Source organism: Marmota marmota, unplaced genomic scaffold, assembly GCF_001458135.2.
Source record: "Marmota marmota marmota unplaced genomic scaffold, marMar, whole genome shotgun sequence".
In the NCBI taxonomy this organism is placed as follows: domain Eukaryota; kingdom Metazoa; phylum Chordata; class Mammalia; order Rodentia; family Sciuridae; genus Marmota; species Marmota marmota.
Window position 1 is genome coordinate 23,306,349 of NW_025999932.1, and position 6,507 is coordinate 23,312,855.

General features: G+C 43.3%; 1 non-coding gene across 1 annotated transcript; it reads right to left on the reverse strand.

The window, feature by feature from the left end:
* Positions 1-3,918: 3,918 nt before the first annotated feature.
* Trnam-cau lies at positions 3,919-3,991 on the reverse strand. Its single transcript has one exon. It is a non-coding gene; the product is annotated as a tRNA-Met (tRNA).
* Between the last annotated feature and the right edge of the window lie 2,516 nt (positions 3,992-6,507).

Below are 6,507 nucleotides of genomic sequence, written 5' to 3' on the forward strand. Positions count from 1 at the left end.
CTGGCCTAGTACTTAAGAGGCTTGGGGTTCTCTATCCACAGCACTACAGAAACAAAAAGCCCATAAATCTTTTTTTTTTTTTTTGGTGGGGGGAGTGGTATTAAGGATTGAACTTGGGGGCACTCAACCACTGAGCCACATCCCCAGCCCTATTTTGTATTTTATTTAGAGACAGGGATCTCACTGAGTTGCTTAGTACCTTGCAGTTGCTGAGGCTGGCTTTGAATTCTTATCCTCTTGCCTCAGCCTCCCAGGCTGCTAGGATTACAGGTGTGCACCTCCACACCCAGCAAAAACCCCACAAATCTTTATATTTCAAGAGCACACCCACATGATGGTGCACATATGAACACATAAGGGCTCATATAGGTTCTTCTCTCATTCACTCAGTCAGTAGGACTGTCATGTGTCACATGAGATGTCACATGCAAGGTACTGTTCTGGGTGATGGGGGTATGACAGTAGAGAAAAAGAAGTTCTTGCGGATTTCCCAGGACCTGTGTCTGAAGACTGGGGGCTTGTGCAGCCTCCCCAGCTAATTTGCAGTCATCAGACTCAAGCCTGGGCTTCTGACTCCCAAGCCTGTGCATCCATTATTCCACCTCCCCGTCCTTCTTAGGGAGAATGGACAACCAGCACTAGCATTGCTTCTTTGGCTTACAGAGTGTTTTTCCCTCCAGGAAGCGGTAAGAGAAAAATGCATTTCTCTTTCTCATAAAACCCCAGGGTTGGAATTGTGGGTTAAAAATCCTCATTTTGCCAAGTTTAGAAGTCACTTTTCCACGTTTGAGAAATAGGCTCATTGAGACGCTAATACTTTCTTGCTTTAGGACCATTATTTTAAATCTACATTTGAATATATTATAATATTTATATATATTTAGAGAACTTTAAAATTCCTCTGTTTTTTCTATGGCTGGGGTCCCACACCACTCACAAACCACCAACTGTGCAATTCTGTTGGACAATCATGCACAAGGGCCCCTGCAAAGGTGTGGGGAAGACAGAGAGGGTTACGGATCGAGGACTCTGATCCCATAGTCACAGTTTGCTATAAAATGCAAAAGCCAAACATGCTTCGAGTGACAGACTTAAACAGTGACCATTAAAGGAGTACCTGGAACTCAGCATTCTGCCAAATTAGAAAAGATGGTTTTGCATTCAGTCCGGACAGAGACCCAGGACAGAGGGTTTGGCATGTGCTTATTCAGCTATATTTTGGCCATTTTCTTCATTTGTGCTTAATTAGTACAAACTTGCCCAAAGGAGCTGAGGTTCACTAAAGCTTTTCAGGCAGGGGCAGAGGGAAGATGAAGAGAGAAACTGGTAGAGGGAGGCCCGACAGTGCATTATTCAAACTATATGTCTGTTCAGTGTGTCAAATACATTCTTGAGGCAGGTGCTTGAATTCACAGGCTCTTTAGACAGAATTTAGCAGCCCCAGGAATATATTGGTTAAGAAGAAGAAGAAAGGGGAGGGCAGGGGGAAACATCAGCTGCTAGGAGGGAAAAAGCTAATCGTAGAAACTTCTCTGCCAGAGAGAGGTGCAGCTGTCGAGGCAATAAGGTAAATGAGTCTTAGACTGAAATGGATTTTGCAGTAGAACTGCATTCTCTGATAAATAGGGGAGATTGAACTCCAGCACCATCCTGCTTTTCCTTGGTAATGCCCCATTTTGGCGCAGACTGGGTGGTCTTAAGCCCACTGCCACCCTGGCTAACACCGGCCACACCAATCAAGGCCCCGCAGCTGAGACCCTTGGTGACCTGCTTTAGGAGCCTTTTTCAAACTCTGATTCACTCATTTCTGTGGGATGCTTTTTTTTTTTTTTGCTACTTTATTTATGGGATTACATAAATGAGCCATTAAAAATGTAAATCTTCAGAACAGTGGAATAATACAGATTTAAACAATAAGCCCAGGGCGGTACAGTACAGAAACCACCCTGCACCAGGGCTATCGTCCCATAGTGACTATGGCAACAATGGAGAGTTACGAGAAGATGGGAGAGGGGGGGAATAAAACATCTCCGCATTGTGATAGTCATTGGCACCAGAGAAAGATTAGGGTGTGCTTTTTTAAAAAGGAATATTAGAACAATAATGAAGATGTGTCATTATAATCAACAAAGGAGCCGGGCATCCCACACAGGGCGGTGTCAGGACAATCAAGCAGACCGCAGATCTGAGAAGTTTATCCCACCTCATGGCAAAGTATTTAACCCTTTTGTGGCTTTTGCAGAATCAAAAAGGAGAAAGAAGTAAGAGGGGGGAAAGTTGGAGACAGAATCACTTCCATTTCTGCTCACGTTGTGATAGTTTTATTTATTTATTTTTAATACTCTGTTCCTGCATGTAAATTCTATGGGATTCTCCTGTCTGGGTGGTCAGTTAGCCTAAAAAATTGCCACCACCTTTCCACCCTGAGCAGTTCACCTCTGGTGGGGAGCGGGGACATTGTGTAGTGACCAGGTTATCTGGCATGTGGGAACCGAGCTAGAAAAGCAGACACTGAGCATGGGAGAAGCTCATGAGGGAGAAATCCCTTGAAGTCCCCTTCCTGTGCTCGCTGGCCATGACTCAGACCATGAGAACTGGGAAGGGTGACAGATTTGGGAGAAGACCCCATGGAGCCAAGGTGGAGTAGACTGATAAAAACAACAATAACAAAACACCCAGCAGGGGTGGGTGATGTACCACAAGCGGTCATAGAAATCTGACTTACAAGTGAGTTCACTGCTGCTTTATAGCTGCTAGCAGCTGACATGAAAGCTGTCACGGGCCATCGATGGGTGAATGGATCAACAGTGTGGTCTCGCCACACAATGGAATATTAGTCATCCTTAAAAAAGAAGGAGATCCTGGCACATGCTACATTGTGGATGAACCTTGAGCACATGATGCTAAATGCATTAAACCTGTCACAAAAAGACAACTACTATATGATCACCCTTGTGTGAGGTCCCTAGAAGACGCAAATCCATGAGGACAGAAAATAGTATAGTGGGTACCATAGGCTGGAGTGGAAGGGAAGAATAGGAATTTGTTTCATAGGTGCAGAGCTGCAGTTTGGGAAGAATGAACAAGTGTGGAACTGGATAGTGGGAATAGTTGCACAACGGTATGAGTAGTACTTAATGTCACTGAACTACACACTTAAAAGTGGTTGAAATTAATCGAGCATGGTGGTGCATGCCTACAATTCCTGTGGCTCAGGAAGTTGAGCCAAGAGGATAACATGTTCAAGGCTATTCTCAGCAACTTAGCAAGACCAGCCTGGACAACTGGAATCCAATGCCTAGCATGCATAAGGTATGGGGTTCAATCCCAGAACCACCAAAAAAAGAAAAGAAAAAGAAAAACGTTAAAATGGTAAATTTTACATTATGTGTACTTCACCACAATAGAGGAAGCCTTTGTACAGTCATACCTAATAAGGATCCTGACATAAAAGACCCATGAAGACAGAGCTGCTTTAGCTGTATCAGACTCCAGGGCTCTCCCTCAGCAAGCAGTCCCCCAAACTCTTGAGGGCCTTGAGGCCACTCTTCAGAGTCCCATGTTGAAAACTATCCAGGTGAGGATGCCCCAGGGGTGCTCGGTAGCCTGTAGCCAGCTGTTCCCGTAGCTGTAGGGAGAGACCAGACCGTTGGTGCCTCACAGGGCAGGAGGCCTCAGAAAGCACAGGTCAGGCGAGATTCTCCCACTCTCTCGAGGCTGAGGTCCCTATCAGCAAGGAGGGGATGAACCTCCAGCTCTTATGCCAAAGAAGTGGCTTCAAGCTTTACCAAGTATAACCACGTGCTTCTCAAAGTTAACTCAGATCAGGAGAAAAGGTCCAATTGGTGGCCATTGCGGAAAATGATAGGCTTCAGGTCACAGACCTCTTAGAATCCCTAACTCCTACCCACTATTTTTTGGTGGTGCTGGGGATTGAACCCAGGGCCTTGTGCATATGAGGCAAGCACTCTACCAACTGAGCTATATCCCCAGCCTTTAATTCTCACCCACTTTTGACCATTATTGCCAATACTTTCCCATATTCACTATACAAACATCTATCCATAGACAGGGTGGTATTTTAGTCTTAGGTAAAAATGGAATCCTACTTTACCTACAATTCTCTAATTGACTTGAATATGAAAAACATGATCATTTTCATTGTTATGGTATTCGTCATCGGCACCACCACAGTTTGCATTTATGAAGTGATTTCTGATTCCTGGAAATCTCTACTTTATACACATTCTCCCCCCGCCCCCAAATAGATACTGAGGACTGCACCCAGGATTGCTTTACCACTGAGCTACATCCTCAGTTTTTTTTTTTTTTTTTTTGTATCCAGAGGTGTTTAACCACTGAACCTCATCCTCAGCCTGTTTTGTTGTTGTTGTTGTTGTTGTTGTTTGTTTGTTTTTTGTTTTTCATTTTGAGACAGGTCCTTGCTAAGTTGCTTAGGACCTGGCTAAATTGCTGAGGCTGGCTTTGGACTTGTGATCCTCCTGTCTCAGCCTCCTGGGCTGCTGGGATTACAGGCATGCACCACTGAGCCAGGCCCCAATTCTTTTTAATTTTTATTTTACCACTCAGTCTCCACAAGTCACCCATGCTGGTCTCAAATGTGGATCCTCCTGCCTCAGCCTCCCCAGCTGCTGGGATTACAGGCTTGCATTATCTCTCTTTATCCTTACAATGCCTCGTTGGAGTTGTAGATCTTATTATCTCTGTTTTCCACAGGAGGTGACTACAGACCACATAAAATTCTAAAACTTGAAAGCTGTATATTCTCTTTCTACCCTATATCTCTCCCCAGATGGTGCTTAGCTCTGGGGGCTAAGCAGTCGTACATTCTTAGGAATAATTATTTTCGTGGTGTAATTTATCCATTTACTTGGATCTTCTTTATGTCTCTCAGTGTCTTTATTTTATCTCTGGGATTTGAATTCCAAAAGTGATAGTACTTTTTGTCACAATTCAAAGAAATGTATAGAAGTGCTACAGTAAAACAGTTTCATCTAGCCCCCTTTAACAACTGCTAATTCAGAGCATATTTTTTCATATTTTACTATACAAACATATTTATCTGTAGACAGAGTTGTTTGTTATTCTTAGACGAGATGGAATCCTACTGTACCTATAAATAATCTGTTATTTCAGTTTTTCACTTAAACAATGAATAACATAGATGCCCCTCATAGTCCATTCATGTATTTCCTTCATTATTTTTTGTAGGGACAAAATACTGCCTAGCATGAACGATTTATTCCACTGGTCACTGACATGCATCAGATTGTTTCTCTTTTTGCTATGACAAGCCATGAAGCACTTGGTACTTTAATTTCTGACCGATGAATTTCTAGAGCTGGGATTTCTGTTTCAGAAGTCAATACCCATTCTAAGCATTTTTTTTTCAATCTTGAGACAGAGTCTCACTAAGTCGGTGAGGCTGGCCTCAAACTTGTGATCCTCCTGCCTCAGCCTCCAGAGTCACTGGGATTACAGGCATGCATTACATACCTGGCACATTCTAAATTTTAATAAATTCTTAGTAAATATTGATGGTTTCCTTTGCAAAAAGGATTACAGTAATTTATAGTCTAGTACTGTAGAGAATACTCATTTCTACACCATTACCATATGCTATCAGTCTTCTACATTTCTGATAAATGGATAGGCAAAAATAAAGCCTCAATTTTCAGTTGCCTGAATGTTTATGCAATCAAGCAACATTTTGTGTGGGGTGTATATTTGTGTGGTACTGGGGCTTCAACCACCCTAGGCAAGAGCATCCAGGGGCACTTTACCACTGAACTACCTACCCAGCACCCTCCCCCCATTTTTTCCTTGCTAAGTTGTTGAGGCTAGCCTCGAACTTGTGATTCTCTTGCCTTAGCCTCCCTAGTTGCTGGGATTACAGATGTGAGCCACTTCGACTAGCCAAACAAGTTTTTATGCAAGGATTTGTGGGCCTCTCCCCTTATCATCCAGGTTCCACTAGCTGTGTAAGAGCTGTGTTCTGTGGGTCAAGGTCATAGCAGGAACCCAAAGACATCTAAGAATGGTTTGTGAATGAGAAAATGAATTTGAATCATTTTCCCCCTCTCAGCCCCCCATCAGATCAGAAGAGGTTATGACAACCTTCTAGAAGGGTTCTCAACATTTGCTATATGTTGGAATCATCTGCAGAACTTTAAAAAAATACAGCCCGTGTCCAGTCTCCTGAGATTCTATTGATTGCCGGGTTACAGCTGGGTCTCAGAGACTGGTGAAACTCCAGGTGATTTTATTATGCTTAGGGGGTCAAGAATCACTGCTCCCAAGGTAATGCAGATGAGCTAGACCTGTCAAAAAATCACAGAGTCTAGGCCAGCTGGGATGCACATCTGTAATCTCATCTACTGGGGAGGCTGAGGCAGGAAGATTACAAGTTTGAGACCAGCTTGGGCAACTTAGTTTGACTCTATCTCAAAATGAAAAATAAAAAGGCTAGGAACATCGTTCAGTGGT